The 25,799-nt window shown below is 45.4% G+C and overlaps 1 pseudogene; it reads left to right on the top strand.

Moving 5' to 3' along the window:
- The first annotated feature begins 10,338 nt into the window (after positions 1 to 10,338).
- LOC126293869 (5S ribosomal RNA) lies at positions 10,339 to 10,456 on the top strand (annotated as a pseudogene).
- Positions 10,457 to 25,799: the final 15,343 nt, after the last annotated feature.

Raw genomic sequence — 25,799 nt, forward strand, 5'->3', positions numbered from 1 at the left:
TTGTACGTGGATAATAGCACACACGTAATTTATTCAATTTATGGAGACATACCTGCTCAATTATGTATAGTACCATGATGCAATTTTGCACGTACATTGAGGGCTGTATGCATCCAAATCTGAAGTCTGTGACGCCGAGTACTCAGTCTCACAGCACACTAGGTGGACCTGGGGCCGTCCTTCAGGGACTCGAAAGAGGAAGCAGCTGTACTTCTACCGAGGATCGAACCCAGCACCTCCAAAGTCACTCTTTTGGACTACGCACAAGGCCACCACGGCTCTGTTGCATGTATATCTGCCTATCAAAAGTGTTGAGAGTAGAATCAGTAGTAAAAAAAATAATTAAAACGTCTTGTCTGATGTTGAAGTCATTCTGCTTGACCAGCGAACATGCAGTAAGCAATGAACTTTCTTTCTTTCATTATTTTGTGGGAGGTGGCATCAGCGAGAAAAAAATGTTTCGGAAAGATTTGAAATTTTGTGTAAGATCTGTTGGAAATCACAAAGATCTCTGTCGGCCATTGTGGCCGAGTGGTTCTAAGCGTTTCAGTCCGGAACCGCGCTGCTGCGGTCGCAAGTTTGAATCCTGCCTCGGGCATGGATGTGTGTGATGTCCTTAGGTTAGTTAGTTTCAAGTAGTTCTAAGTTCTAGGAGACTGATGAGCTCAGATGTTAAGTCCCATAGTGCTCAAAGCCATTTGAACCAACAAAGATCTCTGATCTCAAAACACTGGGTGAACAGAGACAGAGGAATTTGCGCGACATACAAGACATGTAAATAACTTTAAACTTTAATACTGGAGTTTTTTGTTAAACCCTTATTTAAATTTTTTAATTGGGTTAGTACTTATATATAAAGTAGTGAAAATTAATTTTTTGTTGCCCCGGGAAGCGGTCGGATGGGCAGCCCCAACTGGGTGTGGGTGACGAGGTGACCGTTTTATCGTTTAGAAATAAATAAACAGAATGATCCGACATGGTTTGACTATACTGTTGGTAGTACGCCTATGGAATCGGTGACAACCTTTAAGTGTTCAGGAGTTCCGTTCTGAGTGGCTTAAGGTGGCGCAAGCAGGTGAACCTAGCCGTAGGTATGCCAGGTGCCAATCCCAGAATTATTATTAGAATAGCACTAAAGAGGCTGCTTGTAAATCCGTCCTTCAACCGATTTTTGTGTACTCTTCGTTGATCTGCAACATTCACGCACTTGTATTAACGTAAGAGACAGAAAATATGCAAAGAAGAGTTACACAGCTTTTTAAAGGTTTGTTCAGTCAGTGTGAGATTGTCACAGCGACGCTCACAACACTCCAGTGGGGGCAGACATACACCAGAGTGCTCGTGCAGCACAGACAACCTTACTCGTAAATCTCCGACTGGCCTCATTCCAAGAGGAGTTGAGAAACACATGGCTTCCTCCAGCATATGCCTCCTTCTTTGAGCATCATAAAATCGGAAAAATTCTGTCTCTTACGGGGGAAGGAGGAACAGCTATGGGTTCTCCAGAAACTAGAGAAGGAGGGTGAAAAATGAATCTAGTTGTATTTACATCCACTACCACACACCGTATGGTGACTTACAGAGAACGTATGTATCTTGCGCTGCAAGTTAAACACAGTGTCTTTCTGGTAAAGAAAAAACAAAATTTTAAACCTTTTTACGCCCGGTGCTATTTGTCCAAGATATTTCCATCGGAGAGAGAGCACTCTCATAAAATATTTGTAGGTAAGACAGAAAATGGCATCAAGCATTGTGGATGAGCAAACATGTGGAATGATACTGGCCACCAACAACAATATCCTCAAAATATCCACGGGTGTACTGCCGGTCTATAGTGTCCAACGGGCACAATATTTCGGCGATCAAACATGTCGCCATCATCAGGTGAACTGACGGACTGAGCTCCTGTGAACGCGCCGGCACGGAGATCCGTACGCTATGGCTGCTCAGGGGGAACTGGGTTCGGTCGCGACGGCGGCCAATTTAAATACCCTCCGCCAGCGGCGCGCTCCCTCCGCCGTCCGCGCCCCGCGCTACGGTAGCGCGGTGGAACAGATTGCGACGGCGTCTGAGATGACGTCGGTGTGATGGCTCTGTCCGCCGTGGTCGTCACAACTATGCGTTTGCTCGATTTACTCTTGATTAACCCAATCGCTGGTTCCCAAGCCTTGCTAAGATTATAGCCACAGTCACGGTTTATGAGGTCGTCATTGGCGCGAATTTCGATGGCCTCTCTAACAACGCTGTCCCAGTATCTCGACGTCTGTACCAGAATCCTCGTGCGGTCATACTCCATAGCGTGATCTTCCGACAAACAATGTTCAGCGCCCGCCGACTTGCTCGGATACATCAGTCGAGTGTGCCTCTGGTGTTCACGGCATCGATCCTCGACGGTACGCATCGTCTGACCAATATACGTCTTGCCACATTGACACGGAATCTGGTACACGCCGGCCTTCCTCAAACCGAGGTCATCTTTGGCGCTCCCCACCAGTGCACGAGTTTTATTCGGAGGACAAAACACAGTTCCGACCCGGTGTTTCTTCAGAATGCGGGCGATTTTCCCCGAGAGTGCGCCTGTGTATGGAATAAATGCAGTGCCTACCTCCTCCCTCGTGACTTCATCGATCTCAGCAGGTTGTGCTGCAGTGGTTGGGCGGAGAGTACGTTGGATCTGCCACTCTGAGTACCCATTTTTTAGAAACACAGTTCTCAGATGTTCCAATTCCTGGTGTAGACTCTCTGTGTCAGAGACAGTGCGCGCCCTATGTACTAAGAGTTTTAAGTACCCCATTCCTCTGTGAAGGGTGGTGGCAGCTGTCTGCGTGCAAATACAGATCAGTGTGTGTTGTCTTTCGATACACCCCATGACCTAGGGTGCCGTCAGCCCTTCTCCTGACCAAGACGTCAAGGAAAGGTAATTTACCCTCCGTTTCAGTCTCCATAGTGAATTTGATGTTGGGGTGTATGGAGTTTAGATGTGTAAGGAAGTCAAGGAGTTTATCCATACCATGTGGCCAGATGACGAACGTGTCGTCCACGTAACGGAAAAAGCAAGTGGGTTTCCATTCGGATGACGACAGGGCTTCCTCCTCGAAGTTCTCCATGTACAAATTCGCCACCACCGGTGAGAGTGGGCTACCCATGGCGACTCCCTCCGTTTGTTCGTAGTATTCTCCATTAAAAAGAAAATACGTGGAAGTCAAGACATGCCTAAAAAGGTCAGTGGTAATCTCGTCAAACCTCTGACCAATCAACTCTAGCGACTCTCGCAGGGGTACCCTCGTAAACAAGGAAACGACGTCAAAACTCACCATGATATCTGACTCATCCAACCTGAAGCTATCAAGGCATTTAACAAAATCCACTGAATTACGGATGTGATGAGGGCATTTACCCACATAAGGACTTAATATTCCCGTCAGGTATTTGGCCAACAAATATGTAGGTGCCCTGATGTTGCTGACAATGGGGCGTAATGGTACCCCCTCTTTGTAAACCTTCGGGAGTCCATATAGTCTAGGCGGTACCGGACCTTGGGGTAACAATTTCTTAGCGTCACCCTCCGGTAAATCTGCGTCCTTGAGCAGAACCCTCGTCTTGTTCTCCACCTTCTTTGTAGGGTCAACGCTGATCTTCCGGTAGGAATCGTCATTTAGCAGGCTCTGCATCTTATCAGTGTAGCGTAGTGTATTGATCGCCGAAATATTGTGCCCGTTGGACACTATAGACCGGCAGTACACCCGTGGATATTTTGATTATCAAATACGCCGGGAGAAACTCAAGAATCACAACAATATCCTCTCCCTTGCTTCCTTGGTACAAGACACTACGGTGTCAGCCAGGATACTATATTCACATCATCAGCGGGCATGTAAAAGATTACAGTAACAATGGCTCTGACCATTATGGGACTTAACTTCCGAGGCCATCAGTCGCCTAGAACTTAGAACTACTTAAACCTAACTAACCTAAGGACAATACAGACATCCATGCCCGCGGTAGGATTCGATTCGAACCTGCGACCGTAGCAGTCGCGCGGTTCCAGACTGTAGCGCGTAGAACCGCTCGGCCACCCTGGGCGGCTACAGTAACATTTCTCTGCGACAGTTAAGAGATTGCAGGGCACTCTGACTACTGAGTCGGTGTTATGCCGCTTCATGTTCTTACGGAATATCATCTTCACTGCGACTTGACTTTATGATTATGATGAAATGTTGGGCAGTAGTTAATGGTCTTGTTTGAGTGCTATAGGGAAGGAATGATGGTAAGCTTTACCTGCGTTCAAAGGAAGAGGGTGGCAATTTAAACGGTTGCAGTAAAAGCCGCGGCGATGGTCGAACCAGCAAAGCGCGGTTTTTTTTTCTGCGGAACGTGTGGAGACATTTCCGCGCGGTCGAGTTGCGACGTCTCTTTGTGAAAACACATTTAGTTGGCGCCGGATAAGAGACAAGCGCATCCAGGTATACAGGCTAGCGCCGGGAAGTCGCCACTGCACTGGCCAGCGCATTGAACACCGGCAATAAGGCAGAGGATCGGCTCTTGTTAGGGAGGAAGCCGACAAAAGAAATGTGAACGTTCTGCGAACTTCCGTGAGACAGGGCGACTGGCGCCCAGACGTCCAGGCTCTGTTCCAAAACATATTTGTGAAATCACGAGGATTTTAGCGAATTTATGGTCGTTCTTTGGAAAATTTGAAATGGATGCAACAGGAGAGATAACAAGCTGTTTATGGAGGGCTGTGCTTCCGTCCTGAGCACTTTGTTAGCAAAGGACATGGCAAACGCATGGGAAAGAATCTTTTTTCCTTTTTCTCGCATTTAACTTTAAAGTCTCTGATTGGTCAGATTGGTGTTTGCAGAGCAAAGGCCGCTCTCACAGCTAAGAATGCCGTGCTCCAGCTCGTGATTGGCTTGTGCAAAAGGGGGGTGGGGAAGTCTATAATCTGAAATACACTCCTGGAAATGGAAAAAAGAACACATTGACACCGGTGTGTCAGACCCACCATATTTGCTCCGGACACTGCGAGAGGGCTGTACAAGCAATGATCACACGCACGGCACAGCGGACACACCAGGAACCGCGGTGTTGGCCGTCGAATGGCGCTAGCTGCGCAGCATTTGTGCACCGCCGCCGTCAGTGTCAGCCAGTTTGCCGTGGCATACGGAACTCCATCGCAGTCTTTAACATTGGTAGCATGCCGCGACAGCGTGGACGTGAACCGTATGTGCAGTTGACGGACTTTGAGCGAGGGCGTATAGTGGGCATGCGGGAGGCCGGGTGGACGTACCGCCGAATTGCTCAACACGTGGGGCGTGAGGTCTCCACAGTACATCGATGTTGTCGCCAGTGGTCGGCGGAAGGTGCACGTGCCCGTCGACCTGGGACCGGACCGCAGCGACGCACGGATGCACGCCAAGACCGTAGGATCCTACGCAGTGCCGTAGGAGACCGCACCGCCACTTCCCAGCAAATTAGGGACACTGTTGCTCCTGCGGTATCGGCGAGGACCATTCGCAACCGTCTCCATGAAGCTGGGCTACGGTCCCGCACACCGTTAGGCCGTCTTCCGCTCACGCCCCAACATCGTGCAGCCCGCCTCCAGTGGTGTCGCGACAGGCGTGAATGGAGGGACGAATGGAGACGTGTCGTCTTCAGCGATGAGAATCGCTTCTGCCTTGGTGCCAATGATGGTCGTATGCGTGTTTGGCGCCGTGCAGGTGAGCGCCACAATCAGGACTGCATACGACCGAGGCACACAGGGCCAACACCCGGCATCATGGTGTGGGGAGCGATCTCCTACACTGGCCGTACACCTCTGGTGATCGTGGAGGGGACACTGAATAGTGCACGGTACATCCAAACCCTCATCGAACCCATCGCTCTACCATTCCTAGACCGGCAAGGGAACTTGCTGTTCCAACAGGACAATGCACGTCCGCATGTATCCCGTGCCACCCAACGTGCTCTAGAAGGTGTAAGTCAACTACCCTGGCCAGCACGATCTCCGGATCTGTCCCCCATTGAGCATGTTTGGGACTGGATGAAGCGTCGTCTCACGCGGTCTGCACGTCCAGCACGAACGCTGGTCCAACTGAGGCGCCAGGTGGAAATGGCATGGCAAACCGTTCCACAGGACTACATCCAGCATCTCTACGATCGTTTCCATGGGAGAATAGCAGCCTGCATTGCTGCGAAAGGTGGATATACACTGTACTAGCGCCGACATTGTGCATGCTCTGTTGCCTGTGTCTATGTGCCTGTGGTTCTGTCAGTGTGATCATGTGATGTATCTGACCCCAGGAATGTGTCAATAAAGTTTCCCCTTCCTGGGACAATGAATTCACGGTGTTCTTATTTCAATTTCCAGGAGTGTATACTTTTGGTACCCAGCTGAGGAGGAAGCGAGCAGAAAGGAAAAAGTCACTCTTGTACTGTGTGGTGTGCACATACTGTAAGACCTTCGGTACACACAGCATCAAATTATTTGACTTGTCGCTCTAACGAAGTAGGCGAATGTCAGAAATATGTCTCGTGGTCTTATCGTGGCGTGTTTATCTTCTGCCGTTTGGTCAGACGATAGAAATGCCACTTGCACGCTTAGAGTAGCTGGTTGACGGTGACCAACTTTAAACAGAACTTGATTAATTTTCACACACATTTATTAAAATTATAAAAAGCATAGAAATAACTTAACTTGGTCCTGAATGCTGTTTACAATTGACAATCTGAAGTTCCTTTGGTCTTGGTACGTTAATCTTATTCTCACATATCTCTGATACTTGACAAAGTGTCTAGTCCTTTATCTTCATGGCTATGTACAGGAATATCATAATCTTATTAGGCGCAGACTGAAACCTGACTACAGACTAATGCAGACTGGTACAGACTAATGCAGGCAAATGCAGACTGACTAATCGGAGGTCTGTACACTTGTTATAATACCTCGCGCGTTCAGGTACCACTGCGCGAGTGTGATGCGAGAGGAGAAAAGGTTCTACGTTAGCAGCAGTCTCATTGGCTGCATTACATATTAATACGCGGATCGGCGGAAGCAGAATTTGGTCCGTCTCTATGGCAGCGCCATCTCGTAGAGCGGAGACGGACGATCGCTGCGCCTGCGCTGTTGTGCTTAGCGGGGCGCGCTCTAGTGGGAAAGTTGTGTACGCGCTGACTACGCGGAACTGTGTACACAACATAATGGCGCTTCGCTAGTAAAGAACTGCAGGTCTCTACCAAAATGGTGAGACTTGTGTCATTTGCTAGTGTGCCACTTGGAGCCTGTGCCAGTTACTTTCTGAACTGTCATAGGTACTGCTTATATCATCACGTGCACAACGAGTGACGTGTAGGTGCACTTATTTGTCTTGAGTCGGCCGTCCTAACATTTGACAAATTCCGTCACACACAGTTGTGGCTCAGAGACAAACTAGTTTCGCAGGACAGCAAACGGGTCCACCTGCACACTGGAATCCATTGGGGTTTCAGAGGCTCATAGGAAAATACCTGCATTCCGAATTAACCGAACATGACACCGAGTACTTACATTTTTCGGGAACATGCCATTAGTAACAGATTGCTGCCGTCCATGATTTCAGTCGCCGTATGCATAGTGATGTGCCACCCTGACCAGTAGGAGGGTAAAGTATTCGCTGCTGCGACGTAGGGTTATAGTATATGTTTCTCAGCACCCTGTTATTTCGAACCATATTTTTCTTTATTGAATAGTACAGTATAGATGCTTGGTGTTGGTTTAGTTTTGTGCCATTAGCCGGATTTCCGTGTATGAAGTCGCATAAAGGGATTAGTGTTCTGGTTAGTGTTGTGTGTCGATCCCCAGGTAGTCACTTTGTACACCATAGACCTCATATTAGTGAAAGCGTTTGTTAAATAAAAATGTTTGTGTAATGTTTCTTTCGTCATTTTTGTTGTCTTTTAATATTAATATTGATTAAATCTACTGTGATTTAGATCAAAACTTCTCCCTGAATTCTGATTAACAGTTCCTTCCTATTTTTTTATTACAGTCTGGATTAGATAGTAAGTAGAAGCTTTCCATTTGGCGTCCTTTCCCAGGATCTGTTTCTTTATCAACCAAGCTTTTCACAGTTACAACGCCCACAAGAGTGCATTACTGTTTTTCGAGCTTAGTATTGCTTCCAGGGCAGGGTTGAGTGATTACCGTGAACGACTCACAGATGTCATCTGCACCCACATCTACATGACTACTCTGCAATTCACATTTAAGTGCTTGGCAGAGGGTTCATCGAACCATAATCATACTATGTCTCTACCATTCCACTCCCGAAAAGCGAGCGGGAAAAACGAACACCTAAACCTTTCTGTTTGAGCTCTGATTTCACTTATTTTATTTTGATGATCATTCCTACCTATGTAGGTTGGGCTCAACAAAATATTTTCGCTTTCGGAAGAGAAAGTTGGTGACTGAAATTTCGTAAATAGATCTCGCCGCGACGAAAAACGTCTTTGCTTTAATGACTTCCACCCCAACTCGCGTATCATATCTGCCACACTCTCTCCCCTATTACGTGATAATACAAAATGAGCTGCCCTTTTTTGCACCCTATCCATGTCCTCCGTCAATCCCACCTGGTAAGGATCCCACACCGCGCAGCAATATTCTAACAGAGGACGAACCCGTGTAGTGTAACCTGTCTCTTTAGTGGATTTGTTGTACCTTCTAAGTGTCCTGCCAATGAAACGCAACCTTTGGCCCGCCTTCCCCACAATATTATCTATATGGTCTTTCCAACTGAAGTTGTTCGTGATTTTAACACCAAGGTACTTAGTTGAATTGACAGCCATGAGAATTGTACTATTTATCGACTAATCGAATTCCAACGGATTTCTTTTGGAACGCATGTGGATCACCTCACACTTTTCGTCATTTAGCGTCAACTGCCACCTGCCACACCATATAACAATCTTTTCTAAATCGATTTGCAACTGATACTGGTCTTCGGATGACCTTACTAGACGGTAAATTACAGCATCATATGCGAACAACCTAAGAGAACTGCTCAGATTGTCCCCCAGGTCATTTATATAGATCAGGAACAGTAGAGGTCCCAGGACGCTACCCTGGGGAACACCTGATATCACTTCAGTTTTACTCGATGATTTGCCGTCTATTACTACGAACTGCGACCTTCCTGGCAGGAAATCACCAATCCAGACGCACAACTGAGACGATACCCCATAGGCCCACAGCTTGATTAGAAGTCGCTTGTGAGGAACGGTGTCAAAAGCTTTCCGGAAATCAAGAAATACGGAATGAACCTGAGATCCCATGTGGATAGCGGCCAATACTTCGTGCGAATAAAGAGCTAGCTGCGTTGCACAAGAATGATGTTTTCTGAAACAATGCTGATTATATATCAATAGATCGTTCCCTTCGAGGTGAATCGTAATATTTGAATACAGTATATGCACCAAAACCCTACTGCAAACCGACGTCAATGATATAGGTCTGTAGTTCGATGGATTACTCCTACTACCCTTCTTAAATTGTGGTGCGACCTGCGCAATTTTCCAATCTATAGGTACAGATCTATCGGTGAACGAGCGGTTGTATACGATCGCTAAGTAGGGAGCTATTCTATCAGCGTAATCTGAAAGGAAGCTAATAGGTATACAATCTGGACCTGAAGACTTGCCCGTATCAAGCGATTTGAGTTGCTTCGCAACCCCTAAGGTATCTATCTACTCATGCTACCAGCTGTTCGTGTTTCAAATTCTGGAATATTCCTTTCGTCTTCCCTGGTGAACGAATTTCGGAAAACTGCGTTCAATAACCCCGCTTTAGTAAATGTGATCAACACCTGACCGACTTTGAGAAGGGCCTCATTGCAGATCAGATTTTGCTGGCTGCTCGAAGAGTGCAATGTCCAAAATTTCTGAAGTATTCAGGTGCTACAATGGCCCTATGCTACGCTGCTGGGCAACCACTGACCACTGTAAGAGAGGAGGGCCGGAATGTGCACGAAGCGCATTACAAAAAAATGGGGTAAATGCCTCTGACGACTACCTTCTGAGGTCATCAGTCGCCTAGACCTAACTAACCTAAGGACATGACACACAGCCATGCCCGAGGCAGGATTCGAACCTGCGACCGGTGCGGTCACTCGACTCCAGACTGGAGCGCCTAGAACCGCACGGCCACTAAGGCCGGCAGCGCATTACAACCCCTTCACAGATGTGCCTATCATCCAAGAACAGATAATGGACTCCCTGCAACGTTCTGCAACTTCTTGAATCACTGGTCGGAGATTAGCAACAGAGGTATTGGGGAATTAGGGTCCTATGCATCAGCTGTCGGGCAACGGCCTTGCCGCAGTGGGTACACCGGTTCCCGTCAGATCACCGATGATAAGCGCTGTCGGGCGTGGCCGGCACTTGGATGGATGACCATCTGGGCCGCCATGTGCTGTTGCCATTTTTCGGGGTGCACTCAGCCTCGTGATGCCAATTGAGGAGCTATTTGACCGAACAGTAGGGGCTCCGGTCAAAGAAAACCATCGTAACGACTGGGAGAGTGGTGTGCTGACCACACGCCCCTCCTATCCGCATCCTCAACTGAGGATGACACGGCGGTCGGATGGTCCCGATGGGCCACTTGTGGCCTGAAGACGGAGTGCATCGGCTAACATCATAACAAACAACTGAATTTGGGGTGGTGCCGCGAGCGGAAGCATGGATTACTGCTCAACGGCATCGAATTGGGTACAGCGATAAATCGTGGCACTGCACTACCGCAGATGAAGATCGTTGGGGAGTATGGCGACGACCTTTGGAGCAGTACCATTCTGTCAGTGCTTCAGAGGGGCGCAGCGGTGTTTGTCTTGACGTTACGGTCTGTCGAGCCACTCGTCATGATTACAGTTCAGGGACAGCATGTGTCCTCATGTGTTCCCCTCCACGCAACAGATTCGTGGTGCCATTTTTCAGCAGGACAATGCTCTTCCACACATGACACGTCACTCTATGGCCAGTCTGCGTAATGATGATGTATTCTGGTGGCCAGCAAGATTCGGAGATCTGTCACTGATAGAACAAGTATGGGGCCAGCTCTGACGTCCGTCCCAGTGCCAGAACCCAGGATATCCCAGACTAGTTTCAACAGCTGTAGGCCAGGTTGCCTCAGGGGAGGATACAACAGAGCACTCATCCAGCTCAGAGGGGTTACAGCTTCACAATGACAAGTGGGTTAATAGTGCCACGTACCTTCTAAATTTGACGCGATTCTATAATCTCTGATCTAACATCACACACCCTCTCAGCATGTGATCTTCCCTACTTCCGTTTTAGGTGCTTCATTTTCTATGTCCTGCAATCTTTTCAAACACGAGTGGTTTCTTGACATCAAACGGATACTGAGAGAAATGAGAAAGAAACCGAGTCAATGTCTCCTTCACATTCACTAACAAGAGCAGCAAATTTGTCCATAATCCTTTGAAGATGGTCTTTAGTATTTGGTATGGAAGCTACATTGCCAGCAAATAAAAAGTTGCTTTCAATGTTTCTCAAGATTATTACTTTACATCCTATATTAAACATCAAAAATTAAAAATATCCCACACGTTAAAGGTAGACTGAAACTTTCAGGAACCAGAACGATAGCTACTTTAGAATCAGAAACCTATTATGCAACTTAAAAAGTATGGTACTCTACAAGGAAATTTAAATATGTGAAGCACGTGCTTCACAACATTTACAACAGCTGAACTACTTTGCTATTCCACACACTGGCCCGGTATTGATCATCCTAAGGCAGAGGTTCACAACCTTCCTGAGAATTTTTATTAGCCCTGAATGTAACCAGAGATTAGCTAGTGACTTCAGTCCCCTCACTCCACTCAACATTAACACCCAACTAAAATTTAAAATGAAAAGAATTTTATTTGAACATTTTGATTTTTAAAGTAACGAAAGAAAGCGAAAATTTTAACGAAAGGGACAATGAGACAATTGGTTCTGTTTGTTTCTAACAACTATATACACTATGTGATCAAAACTTTCCGGACACCTGGCGAAAAATGACTTACAAGTTCGTGACGCCCTCCATCAGTAATGCTGGAATTTAGTATGGTGTCGGAACACCCTTAGCCCTGATGACAACTTCCTCTCTCGCAGGTATACGTTCAATCAGGTCCTGTAAGGTTTCTTGGGGAATGGCAGCCAATTCTTCACGGAGTGCTGCACTGAGGAGAGGTATCGATGTCGGTAGGTGAGACCTGGCACGAAGTCGGCGATCCAAAACATTTCAGAAGTGTTCTATTGGATTATATCTACAGAAGAATGCTGAAGATTAAATGGGTAGTTCACATAACTAATGAGGAAGTATTGAATAGGATTGGGGAGAAGAGAAGTTTGTGGCACAACTTGACCAAAAGAAGTGATCGGTTGGTAGGACATGTTCTGAGGCATCAAGGGATCACCAATTTAGTATTGGAGGGCACCGTGGAGGGTAAAAATCGTAGAGGGAGATCAAGAGATGAATACAGTAAGCAGATTCAGAAGGACGTAGGTTGCAGTAGGTACTGGGAGATGAAGCAGCTTGCACAGGATAGAGTAGCATGGAGAGCTGCATCAAACCAGTCTCAGGACTGAAAACCACAACAACAACAACAACAGGCCAGTCCATTATAGGGACGTTATTGTCGTGTAACCACTCCTCCACAGGCCGTGCATTATGAACAGATGCTCGATCGTGCTGAAAGATGCAGTCGCCATTCCTCAACTGCTCACCAACAGTGGGAAGCAAGAAGGTGCTTAAAATATAAATGTAGACCTGTGCTGTGATAGTGTCCGTGAAAAACACAACCACGCCATAACACCATGGCCTCCGAATGTTACTGTTGGCACTACACACGCTGGCAGATGACATTCACCGGGCATTCGCCATAACCACACACTGCCATCGGATCGCCACATTGTGTACCGTGATTCGCCACTCCACACAACGTTTTTCTACTGTTCAATTGTCCAATTTTTACGCTCCTTACACCAAGCGAGGCGTCGTTTGGCATTTACCGGCGAGATGTGTGGCTTATGAGCAGGCGCTCGACAGTGAAATCCAAGTTTTCTCACATCCTGCCTAACTGTCTTAGTACTTGGTTGGATCCTGACGCAATTTGGAATGTGTGATGGTCTGGATAGATGTCTGCCTATTACACATTACGATCCTCTTCACCTATCGGCGGTCTCTGTCAGTCAACAGATGAGGTCGGGTTGTACGCTTTTGTGCCTTCGTGTCCCTTCACGTGTCCACTCCACTATGAACTCGGAAACAGTTGACATAGAGATGTTTAGGAGTGTGGAAATCTCTCGTACAGACGTATAACACCAGTGACACCCAATCACCAACCACGTTCGAAGTCCGTGAGTTCCGCGGAGCGCCCCATTCTGCTCTCACGATGTCTAATGACTACTGAGGTCGCTGGTATAGAGTACCTGACAGTAGGCGGCAGCACAATGCACCTAATACGAAAAGTGTACTTCTTTGGTGGTGCCAGGACACTTTTGACCACATAGTGTATAGTGCATATCAAGTCCCAATTCAACTCCTCTTCAGGAAAGAAAGCTATTAGACAAGTGTTACGAAACATGCTTGCTCTGCATCACAGATCTCCCTAGCCGACTTGCTTCACCCATAGTGTGTACCCACATTTAAAATCAACCGAGTTCAAATGCGTGTATATGGTCAAACATCGCTCTCCCAGCCATTGCCAGTTTTCGTGGCCACAGCAGCTACTTCTCAGTCAAATCTCTCCTCTATTGACCTCACAAGGGCTGAGTGCACCTCTACTGCCAACACCTCTCTGTAGACAGGAGAGGTCACCCATCCTAGTGCTGGTCAAGCCCGACAGCGCTTAACTTCGGTGATCTGACAGGAACCACCGTATTATGTACGTCTACGTGGATACTCTGCGAATCAGATTTAAATTTGTGGCAGACGACTCATCGAACTGCTTTCACAATTCTCTTTTATATAAATCTCGTATAGCGCGCAAAAAAAACGAACACCTATACCTTTCCGTGCGAGCTCTGATCTCCCTATTGTACTGTGATAATCGCTTCTCCGTATATAGGTCGGTGGCAATAAAATATTTTTACATTCGGAGGAGAAAGCTGGTGACCGAAATTTCGTGAGAAGTTTTCGTCGCAAGGAGAAACGCCTTTGTTTTAATTATGTCCAACCCAAATCCTGTATCATGTCCATGACACTCTCTCCCCTATTTTGCGATAATACAGAACGTGCTGTCCTTCTTTGAACGTTTTCGATGTACTCCTTCAGTCCTATCTGGTAAGGATCCCATACCGCGCAGCAGTATTCTAAGAGAGGACGGGCAAGCGCAGTGTAGGCAGTCTCTTTAATAGATCTGTTACATTCTGTAAGTGTCCTGCCAATAAAACGGAGTCTTTGGTCATCCATCCCATAACACTTTCTGTGTGGTCGTTCGAATTTAAGTCGTTCGTAATTGTAATTCGTAGGTATTTAGTTGCATTTACGGCCTTTACGTTTGACTGATTTATCGTGTAAACGAAGTTTAAAGGATTCCTTTTAGCACTCATATGGATGACCTCACACTTTTCGTTATTTAGGATCAATTGTCATTTTTCGCAAGACACAGGTATGTTTTCTAAATAGTTTTGCAGTTTGTTTTGATCTTCTCATGACTTTATTAGTCTGTGAGCCCAAATCGTTCATATAGATAAGGAACAGCAAAGGGCCTGTAACACTACCTTGGGGAAAGCCAGAAATCACTTCTGTTTTCCTCGATGACTTTCCGTCAACTACTATGAACTGTGACCTCTCTGATACGAAATCAAGAATCCCGTCACATACCTAAGACGACACTCCATTAGGACGCAATTTCGCCACTAGCCGCCTGTGTTGTACAGCGTCAAAAGCCTTCTGGAAAACCAGAAATACGGAATCAATTTGAAAGCCCTTGTCAATACCACTCTACACTTCGTGGGAGTAAGCACCTAGTTGTGTTTCACAAGAACGATGTTTTCTAAATCCGTGCAGACTGTGTGTATCCACCGCAGCAAGGCCTTTGGAGTTAGGAAGCGTCCTTACAAATAGAGATGGAGGTTTCAGCTTAAATTGTGCGTGGAATCCTGGCGTCTATTAATACTCTTTAATAACAACTTCTGATATTGGTCATGTGTTATTGTGTGCTGGCGCTAGTATTTTGTGATGTGCGTGAATGTATGGTGTCTAGCTACATATTCCATATTATAGTTCGTGGTCGGTGTAGACCCACTGTAACGTTCCCTCTTTCTGCTTATTTAGGTTCGATTTGTTTGATTGTTATTCTTTATTTCTATTATTCGGAATCTTTTTTTTTTATTAAATTGAGCCTGAAACTTACGTAATAAATACTTCGCGTGAAGAACGATTTGCAGCATAAACAAAAATTAATTTCGGAAATGTAATCCACTGAATATTAAAAGTAAAGCTTTTGAACAACGCGCGTGACTGACTAGATACATTCAGAGGGTACGTACATTCGCGTGCGAGTGGTTGCGGTCTGATGAGAAATTTTCATTGTGAAATACTTTCGTCGTAACACACTCGGAGATTGCGAACGTACATTCAGAGTAGAGGCACGTACGTTCTATCATTCCCCGTGGCCTGGGTAAAAGAATGGCAATTATTTAAATCTAAGAGTATTTCTTTTGCATCGGACTAGTATTTTTATAAGAAAAAGAAGATTGCAGGTTCTGAATGTCTCGGCAAAACGAATCGGAAGTAATTTTAGCGGCCACGAAAGGAAAGTAGAGAGCACAATCACGTACCTCTATTGTTGAGCAGCGCCGTTTTGAAGATTTTTGGTTCCATCTAAAACTCGCCTTCTCTGCTTAACATAAATACTCCAGTGGCATGGGAATAAGGCTTGTTGTGCGGTGAAAATAATATAAAACACATCTTGCGTCTTTTAACTCATTCATTTACCACACACACACACACTAGTAATTAGACAGTACGACATCCCACCAGCCCATCAGAACAAAAAGTAGTCGTTCATACAAGAAATAAAAAACGAAGGGCGAAATTGTTCCTATGTCTCTCAAAGATAAAAGGTTTACCAGATATTTCTCTGGTGTGTCACTGTAACAATTTTTCAGCACCTCTGCGATTAAATCACAATATTTTCAGTTCCTTTACACCACCTACCGATGGCTTAAGGAGAGTTTGCAGGTGAATAATCGGGTTTAACGCGAGTTTGCAGGTGAAAAATCAGGTTTAAGGCAAGATAACAAGTAAAAAATCAAACTTTTTGCCATTTTGCAAAGGAAGTCCTACAATATTCTTCACTATTTCCTGCACAAAATGATAAACAACTTTTCTTTGTGTGATTTTAGGACGTATTTTTTTAAAAAAATTTAATTCGTTACTTGCCTATATATGAAACGAGCTAATTTCGGGCATGCATCCCTTTGTATACTATTCTAAAGCCTGAAAGTATGTAGTTGAATCAAATAATACGAAAATGTCGGTATAAAGAAACTGGAATGCAAGGGACACATACAAATGAGGATGGGCACACGCTTCAGACTCAGACTTCAGAAAATTTAAACAAACTGTTTACACAACCACACCGTGAGACGACAAACCCCTCAGGGGTCGACTGCCTGATAAAACAACAGATCAGCTTCAGCAGTATTATGGAATATCCAACGAGAATAACGGAAACGATTTATGAAGTATGGAGGAAGCGTTCTTGGCCTTATACACTCCTGGAAATTGAAATAAGAACACCGTGAATTCATTGTCCCAGGAAGGGGAAACTTTATTGACACATTCCTGGGGTCAGATACATCACATGATCACACTGACAGAACCACAGGCACATAGACACAGGCAACAGAGCATGCACAATGTCGGCACTAGTACAGTGTATATCCACCTTTCGCAGCAATGCAGGCTGCTATTCTCCCATGGAGACGATCGTAGAGATGCTGGATGAAGTCCTGTGGAACGGCTTGCCATGCCATTTCCACCTGGCGCCTCAGCTGGACTAGCGTTCGTGCTGGACGTGCAGACCGCGTGAGACGACGCTTCATCCAGTCCCAAATATGCTCAATGGGGGACAGATCCGGAGATCTTGCTGGCCAGGGTAGTTGACTTACACCTTCTAGAGCACGTTGGGTGGCACGGGATACATGCGGACGTGCATTGTCCTGTTGGAACAGCAAGTTCCCTTGCCGGTCTAGGAATGGTAGAACGATGGGTTCGATGACGGTTCGGATGTACCGTGCACTATTCAGTGTCCCCTCGACGATCACCAGAGGTGTACGGCCAGTGTAGGAGATCGCTCCCCACACCATGATGCCGGGTGTTGGCCCTGTGTGCCTCGGCTTATGCAGTCCTGATTGTGGCGCGCACCTGCACGGCGCCAAACACGCATACGACCATCATTGGCACCAAGGCAGAAGCGACTCTCATCGCTGAAGACGACACGTCTCCATTCCACGGTTGCGAATGGTCCTCGCCGATACCCCAGGAGCAACAGTGTCCCTAATTTGCTGGGAAGTGGCGGTGCGGTCCCCTACGGCACTGCGTAGGATCCTACGGTCTTGGCGTGCATCCGTGCGTCGCTGCGGTCCGGTCCCAGGTCGACGGGCACGTGCACCTTCCGCCGACCACTGGCGACAACATCGATGTACTGTGGAGACCTCACGCCCCACGTGTTGAGCAATTCGGCGGTACGTCCACCCGGCCTCCCGCATGCCCACTATACGCCCTCGCTCAGAGTCCGTCAACTGCACAAACGGTTCACGTCCACGCTGTCGCGGCATGCTACCAGTGTTAAAGACTGCGATGGAGCTCCGTGTGCCACGGCAAAGTGGCTGACACTGACGGCGGCGGTGCACAAATGCTGCGCAGCTAGCGCCATTCGACGGCCAACACCGCGGTTCCTGGTGTGTCCGCTGTGCCGTGCGTGTGATCATTGCTTGTACAGCCCTCTCGCAGTGTCCGGAGCAAGTATGGTGGGTCAGACACACCGGTGTCAATGTGTTCTTTTTTCCATTTCCAGGAGTGTAATTCCACAACATCTCAACTGACAGAAAGTCGATACATTCTCTTGGCCCACCTGAACCTGATCATGGTGTAAGTTTCGGAAGGCTGAAGTTTCAGGAGTGTATTTTGAACACAAAAGCTCTGTTCCTGAAGATCTTAAGGGAGCAATCAAGCGAGCTTATGGAAACATGGTTAACGCAGACCACTTGTGAAGGTATCTAGATGGAATTCCACTGAGCCTTTCAATAATATTATCTGGACAAGAGTGCCCAAAAGTTTATTTGTGAAGCGGGCAACCAGTGATGCTGTATTAACATTGAAAGAGGGAAACGTGGGGAGAACAAGAGTTCCAGACCGCCTCAACGTCACCTGGGGCTGTCATACCGTGAAGTGGATGACATAATTAGACAATTCGAGACTTGCAGAGACTTCGCGTGCAGTCGAGCTTACCACCAAAGAAACAACGTTAGCCAGAAGGAAGAAGCTTTTAGGGAAGGAGGGTGCCAAAGAAGACGATACTGACTATGTTGTTGGGTGCTTTTGAACCTTCATTTCAAAACATGAGTGAGTTTACACGATTTTAAATTTTAAACGAGACTTTCTCAAAACAATTTTTTTTATACTTTACAAACTGTACCCGGCCACGGTTTGCTATTGCTCAGCCTGCTTGAATGGGAAAGAAAGAAGAGAGAAAGCATCTGCTTCTGATACATACGGGAATTCGATATGCGTCCTAATCTACATCCCCAGCCCCCTCTCTCTCCCCTCTCTCAGTGCGTCACCTCCAGCCCCCCTCCCCCCTCCCACTTTCTCTGTCCATCTTCTCCTTCCTCATCTATTTCTTCCTTTTTTTTATGGCTATTCCTTACCGCCCCTCTGTCCATCTCCTGTTCCCTCCGTCCCTCTCACCTTGAGCCTTGTTTATTGTTACTGCAAATTCAGATTCTATGTGGTATTCTAATCATAAAGCAATAACCCATCAATACAACTTTCCTGTTTGTAACAACTTTTCACTATATTATATTGCATATACAATATGTGATCAAAAATACCCGGACAACCCCAAAAACATACGTTTTTCATATTAGGTGCATTGTGCTGCCACCTACAGCCAGGTTCTCCATATCAGCGACATCAGTTGTCATTAGACATCGTGAGAGAGCCGAATGAGGCGCTCCTCAGAACTCACGGACTTCGGACGTGGTCAGGTGATTGGGTGTCACTTGTGTCATACGTCTGTACGCGAGATTTGCACACTCCTGAACATCCATAGGTCCACTGATCCGATGTGATAAGTCGAAACGTGAAGGGTCACGTACAGCACAAAAGCGTACAGACCGACCTCGTCTGTTGGCCGACAGAGACCGCGGACATTTGAAGATGGTCGTAATGTGTAATAGGCAGACATCTATCCAGACCATCACACAGCCAAACTGCAGCAGAGGAGGTAAGAAAAAATTGGATTTCATGGTCCAGCGGTTGCTCATAAGCCACACATCACGCTGGTAAATGCCAAACGACGCCTCGCTTGGTGTAAGGAGCGTAAACGTTGGACGATTGAACAGTGGGAAAACATTGTGTGGAGTGACGAATCACGGCACACAATGTGGCGACCCGATTGCAGGGTGTGGGTATGGCGAATGCCTGGTGAACGTCATCTGCCAGCGTGTGTATTGCTAACACTAAAATTCGGAGGCGGTCGTGTTACGGTGTGGTCGTGTTTTTTCATAGAGGACCCTTGCACCCCTTATTATTTTGCGTGGCACTATCACAGTACATGCCTAAATTGATGTTTTAAGCACCTTTTTGCCTCCCACTGTTGGTGACCAATTCGGGGATGTCAATTGCACCTTTCAATAGGATCGAGCACCTGTTCATAATGGACGGCCTGTGGCGGAGTGGTTACACGACAATGACATCTCTGTAACGCGCTGGCCTACACAGAGTCCTGACATGAATCCTATAGAACACCTTTGAGATGTTCTGGAACGGCGACTTCGTGCCAGGCCTCACCGACCGACATCGATACCTCTACTCAGTGCAGCAGTCTGTGAAGAATTGGCTGCCATTCCTCAAGAAACCTCCCAGCACCTGATTGAACGTATGCTTTCGGGAGAGGAAATTGTCATCATGGCTAAGGGTGGGCCAACACCATACTGAATTCCAGCATTACCGATGGAGGGCACCATGAACTTGTAAGTCATTTTCAGCCAGGTGTCCGGAAACTTTTGATCACATAGTGTATATATTTATATATTTAAAAGTATATAGTCTACATGTATCTAAACGTTTGTTACAGTAATGTGTAAAATTTGAAGTAAATCGGAAAGGTACATTTTAAGATTTTTGGTAATGTTTTCCGATTATATATTTCTTGTATATATTTTATGTTATTAAAACTATGCATATATTAAAGAATTGGGTACCAAAAGCCTTTTCATACTAGACAGAAATGTTGTGTCAAAATTTCAAAGTAATCGTTAAAGTACTTTCCGAGATACACTATTTTAAACAAACGAAGATTTACATTTTTATTTCTATGGCTTTTGGCTACACATTGATCTTGCCAAAAGCGAGAAGCGCTGTTGTATATACTACCCAACATATTAAGCCCCTATTAAAAGCTCTTTCGTTGTATTTATGGCTTGAAAATGACGTGCTGTACATCTGTTGAAATATACACAGCTATCGAAGACGCCACGCTGCTCTATTTCCTTAAGTTTTTTGAACGTAACAGTATTCTTTGTCAAGTAATTTTAATTATAAATACAATTCAGTAGTAGAGACAGATTACAGGAAACTGTTAAGTACGTACTCCCGTGCGCAGGTGAGGTATTTTGCCCCGTAGCTGTGCAGAAAACAGATGTTAAACAGATACCAGGTGTGTGTGAATGCTGTTGTGATGCTGTTCGCAGCATCTAGCCGTTTGGAGAATGCGCGTACAAATGTTGTAAGTCCAGGCACACATCAGGTCTACCCCGAACGTTAGATGGGTCGCCATATCCCTCACACCAGCGGCTCTTCCTGTTGTACCCGGGGACGCACACCTAAACAAAAACAGATTACGAGCGCTGGGGCGAGAAATAACAAATCGTCCGCGACCGCCGCTCAACCCTTCCCTTTCCCCCTCCACTCTCCCCCCCCTCCACCCCCCGCCTCTCCACCGGGTTCCACTGTTGACCGCTCTCTATCGGGTGACATTTAATCGCTGCTGCCTGTGCGGTCTCGTCCACCGCTCTCAGCCTTCCCCTATTTTTACACATTTTTTTTACAACAACGAGTTCGCTACACACGCACAACTCACCCCCGTAACTCGCCCACCACCCGCGCTACGTGACGAATTGACTGACACGGGGTGTCGATCAGGCGCGCGCTCTATCTCCGCATATAAATATTGTTTCCCCCGGCAGCGCGGGGATTCACCGGCGTGGCAGGTAGCCTAGCTGCGAGGGGCGGGCGTGATAGACGGGTTTGCTGCTGTTTCGCTTGTTGTTTTGGCCCGAGCACACCGCTGCTTGTATATTCCACTCCGGGAGAAGCCCAGAAACCAAATCTCTGGTTGGGCTACATCCATAGAAACATGCGAGTTGTACATTGCCATGTACATTTCTTTCTCTTGATTTATTTTTATATTTCACACATCAATATTAAACATATTTTTTGAGGGGCACCCATTAAGTTCTAACTACTACCTCCAAATACAAAGTCACGTAATTACTTATCCAGTGACCGAAGTGTTGATAAATATGCATGGCAGCACATATATTATTTTAAAAATACATGAACTCAGCCTTAAGGTTAATGGAAATGTTCCTATTGTAGTGTATATGTGTCTGTAAATGATGATAGGTTCTTTGCCTTGCATTTTGCTGAATGGGCAAGGCGTTTGTGCAGAGGATGAGGATGATATGAGCCACATTTGCGCAGAGAATGTAGACAATGGCGTTTAACCATTTATTTAGAGAGAATGGACTATTTGGTTACTGGAGAAGTGAGTCAAGACCTCACACTGGACAAGGTACACAAACAACCAAACAATTAATTTTGAGTTTTATGGAACTTCGTGTTGTCAGTTGAACTGTTTAGCATCCACTTAAAATTCTATGAGTCCGATCCCTGTTGAGCTACAGGGAAGACACGTTCCCCGTGAGATGAGGCAAATTTAAGAAAAACAATGTCATGCTTGGAAATGTCTCACTGAAAGAAAACTACTAGGGTTGGCCCAGCTAAGGGTGAAAGTAGTGGTACGGCAGCACAGAAGGGTATATTAATGAAGGTACTTAACCAAATACAAAGGAAACTACAGGTCACTATAGCAAGTTCGGTTTATTACCATATAACAACAAGAAAATGATTTATCTACTGAATTAAGTATTGGTAAGTCGAGAAAAAGATTGTTGTTGTTGTTGCCTTGAGTCCTGAGACTGGTTTGATGCAGCTCTCCATGCTACTCTAAACTGTCCAAGCTTCTTCCTCTCCCAGTATCTACTGCACCCTACAGCCTTCTGAACCTGCTTAGTCATCTCTTGGTCTCCGTCTACGATTTTTACCCTCCACGCTGCCCTTCAATACTAAATTGGTGATCCCTTGATGCCTCAGAACATGTCCTACCAACCGATCCCTTCTTCTGGTCAAGTTGTGCCACAAACTTCTCTTCTCCCCAATCCTATTCAATACTTCCTCGTTAGTTATGTGATCTACCCATCTAATCTTCAGCATTCTTCTGTAGCACCACATTTCGAAAGCTTCTATTCTCTTCTTGTCCAAACTATTTACGGTCCATGTTTCACTTCCATACATGGCTACACTCCATACAAATACTTTCAGAAACAACTTCCTGACACTTAAATATATACTCGATGTTAACAAATTTCTCTTCTTCAGAAACGCTGTCCTTGCCATTGCCACTCTACATTTTATATCCTCTCTACTTTGACCATCATCAGTTATTTTGCTCCGCAAATAGCAAAACTCCTTTACTACTTTAAGTGTCTCATTTCCTAATGTAATTCCCTCAGCATCACCCGACTTAATTTGACTACATTCCGTTATCCTCGTTTTGCTTTTGTTGATGTTCATCTTATATCCTCCTTTCATGACAGTGTCCATTCCGTTCAACTGCTCTTCCAAGCCCTTTGCTGTCTGTGACAGAATTACAATGCCATCGGCGAACCCCAAAATTTTTATTTCTTCTCCATGGATTTTAATACCTACTCTGAATTTTTCTTTTGTTTCCTTTACTCCTTGCTAAATATACAGATTGAATAACATCGGGGAGAGGCTACAACCCTGTCTTACTCCCTTCCCAACCACTGCTTCCCTGTCATGTTCCTCGACTCTTATAACTGCCATCTGGTTTCTGTACAAATTGTAAATAGCCTTTCGCTCCCTCTATTTTACCCCTGCCACCTTTAGAATTTGAAAGAGAGTGTTCCAGTCAACATTGTCAAAAGCTTTCTCCAAGTCTACAAATGCTAGAAACGTAGGTTTGCCTTTGCTTAATCTTTCTTCTAAGATAAGTCGTAAGGTCAGTATTGCCTCACGTGTTCCAGTATTTCTACGGAATCCAAACTGATCTTCCCCGAGGTCGGCTTCTACTAGATTTCCATTCGTCTGTAAAGAATTCGTGTTAGTATTTTGCAGCTATGGCTTATTAAACTGATTGTTCGGTAATTTTCACGGTAATTTTCACATCTGTCAACACCTGCTTTCTTTGGGATTGGAATTATTATATTCTTCTTGAAGTCTGAGGGTATTTCGCCTGTTTCATACATCTTGCTCGCAAGATGGTAGAGTTTTGTCAGGACTGGCTCTCCCAAGGCCGTAAGTAGTTCTAATGGAATGTTGTCTACTCCGGGGGCCTACAGGAAAATTAAAAAGACCTTTGGAGATAAGAGAACCACTTGTATGAACATCAAGAGCTCAGATGGAAACCCAGTTCTAAGTAAAGAATGAAAGCAGAAAGGTGGAAGGAGTATATAGAGGGCCTATACAAGGGTGATGTACTTGAGGACAATATTATGGAAATGGAAGTGGATGTAGATGAAGATGAAATGGGAGATACAATACTGCGTGAAGAGTTTGACAGAGCACTGAAATAAAAAGATTACAATTATGAAATAAAAAAAGTATAATAATTTCGAGGAATTCGGCAGAAGTTCTCGTAATTACTACAGTGGAATAAGTCTGGTAAATGTTGGGTATAAAATGAATGCTAAATTAGCAAACAATAAGCTGAAGATTATAGCACACTCTCTTTTACTGAACGAACAATGTGGGTTCTGGAGAGGGAGATTTTACGAATATGTATTTAGCTTGGAGCAGATATTGGAGAAGAGAATTTAAAAATCTACATCGCAGCCGTCGATTACGTAAAATCTTTTGAAAGTGTAGAAAGGGAGCAACTATGGAGTGTGATGAAAAAGAAATGTATACCCTAAAGACTTGATTTAAATCACTCAAGATATGTATGCAAAAATTATAAATTGTTTAAGATTTGCAGAATAAAGGAGTGGATGAAATGTTAATTAATCAAGAAGTATGCCCAGATTGGAGTACCTCTCCAAATTGAAGCAACATAATGCACGGAGGAATGAAACTGAACAGTATATACACAGACGCTGCATTTTCTGCAGATGATCATTTCATCTAAGAGGACGATGAAGACAAGTTTCAGAAACAAAACATTTGATAAATGACATTCATGAGAGTCATAATTTTCAGATATGTAGGACAAAAACGAAAGTTATGACATGCCAAGGAAAACACCCAATTAGAGCCAAGATAATAATTCACGGTGAATCAATAGAACAACTTTCTAGGTTCTTTTGTGGTGGTTGTGCTTTGTCTTTTTCCGCGATTCTCGTCGTCAGTTGTCATGCTGACAGGTGGCCAATGCTAACTAGAAACATATATTGCAGGTTTGGCAGTGAAGTCGGTAAGGAGCTGGCTCCATAGTCCGTATCTGCAACGACTGAAATAAGTAGTAGTCGATGGTAAAAAATAATATATACTGTACTTAATTTGTATTACAGGCTTCTTCATATGCTGCGCACAAACAGATACCTAGAGAGGCATTACTTATGCCATTCTTGACTAAGCCCCTTGTTAGAGGTTGCTTCCTGTCAGATGAAGGCTATGCTACATTCCTAGTTTACGTACCCGGCAAGAGTGGATGAGAGCTCTCTAAATACTTGTCACAAACCGCGGAGCGGCGCTAGCGGCGGCAGCTGCGACTCTAGGGTCCAGCGATGTCTAGAACGGACCGCGGTCGACATCCTCAACCCCTAACAAGTGTGGTATCGAACGTTGATACCACACTTTTAACAGTGATGAGGAAGTTAGGAGTAAGGTTCATCAATTTCAGTACATGTGTGGAACAATTCGGCGAACATTGAAGGGTTCGATGAGATAAGAGGCGTAAATTTTATGACTATGACTATTATAGTACGTTGTCGTCGATGGTGAGTGTTCATCGGAGGTGAGGCTATCATATGGAGTGCCCCAGGGAAGTGTGGTGGGTCCGCGGTTGTTTTCTACCTACATAAACGATCTTTTGGACAGGATGGATAGCAATGTGCGGCTGTTTGCTGATGACGCTGTGGTGTACGGGAAGGTGTCGTCGTTGAGTGACTGTAGGAGAATACAAGATGACTTGGACAGGATTTGTGGTTGGTGTAAAGAATGGCAGCTAATTCTAAATATAGATAAATGTAAATTAATGTAGATGAATAGGAAAAAGAAT

The sequence above is a fragment of the Schistocerca gregaria genome, chromosome 10 (assembly GCF_023897955.1).
Source record: "Schistocerca gregaria isolate iqSchGreg1 chromosome 10, iqSchGreg1.2, whole genome shotgun sequence".
In the NCBI taxonomy this organism is placed as follows: Eukaryota; Metazoa; Arthropoda; class Insecta; order Orthoptera; family Acrididae; genus Schistocerca; species Schistocerca gregaria.